Source organism: Arachis ipaensis, chromosome B05, assembly GCF_000816755.2.
Source record: "Arachis ipaensis cultivar K30076 chromosome B05, Araip1.1, whole genome shotgun sequence".
NCBI classification, from domain to species: domain Eukaryota; kingdom Viridiplantae; phylum Streptophyta; class Magnoliopsida; order Fabales; family Fabaceae; genus Arachis; species Arachis ipaensis.
This window is the reverse complement of record NC_029789.2, coordinates 30,282,608-30,283,951: the sequence shown is the minus strand read 5'-3', so window position 1 is coordinate 30,283,951 and position 1,344 is coordinate 30,282,608.

Genomic DNA, 1,344 nt, shown 5'->3' with positions numbered 1-1,344 from the left:
TATAATATTAAATAATAAAAATTAAAAATTATTACGTGTATATATATGTATATATGATTAGGTTAACTTTAATCAAACTAAATTAAGAATCGAACGTAGTATTATGAATTTTACATATAATCCTTAATCACTAAACAACGATTAATTTGTATTTTTACATCACATGAAAAATATATATTTAAGTACTTCTAAAAAATATTAAAATATGTTTGGACGCGACCAGCAAGCTAATAAGTTATGTCCAATAAAATCCTGCTAGCTAGTAGTAAATAAACTAAAGTGTGAGTGAAAGCAATGGTTAACAACGCACAGCACCATATGCATGATATATATATATATATATGAAGCACCGAACATTTTTTTAATAAGAAAATTCCACTATGACAAAAAAATAAAATTTTTGTTAAAGGATATTTTTATAAAAAATAATTTATTTTTCTTGAAAAATGGATAAAGTTAACATTAGTTAATACAAAAAATTTAAAATGGATTAAAGAGGAGGTTCTTTAAAAGTTATAAGAGAGGGGAATATACATTTTATAAATAGAGGGGAGTGGAGTGTCATTTTAACATCTCACATGGGAGGAAAGTGAAATTTTCTCGTTTTTAATTTATTGTGTCCGACACATTTTAAATACGATATTTATTTGATATGTGTACTTTTTATATTTAATTGAGTCGTAATAAAAAATAAAAAATATTTTTTAAACATGTTTAGACACACTTAAATACTATTACATGTATATNCTGCGGTGTCTTATAAAAATTTTAAATTGATGTGTCAGCATATTTTATGTGGTCATGTCCATGTCCGTGCGTGCTATACATATGTCCAATATTAAGATTCCATAACAAAATGAAAGCACGCAGCTGGATAGATAGGTGGATACCTTGTTCCAGACTTCGAATCTAACCTTCTTTCAAATGAGAAAGCAAGGGTTAATCACATACAGTACCATATCAGTCATTTGATTATATGCATGTAAATATATTAACTTTTTGTGTGGCCAATCTAAAGATACGGAAAATCTAGCTAGTAAATAGAGATGATCTTTTTGGCTTTCATTACCTTCCAATCCACTGCTTAAATGTGTTTGCCAACTGTTATATTTGCCGTTAATATGTCTTCTAGATAGATTCTCTTGCAAAAGTAGAGCTTTACCATGGTTAAATTGCAGAACATTATCGGGCATATGTTTGATGATCTTTGCACGATAATGGCAGTGATATATGTTAAGTTGTTAACTACCCGAGTTAATAGCATAGGATAATGTAACTAAAATTTATGGACGAAAAATAAATAAATTGAATAAGAATTTAAAGAATAATAAAAATAATAATATA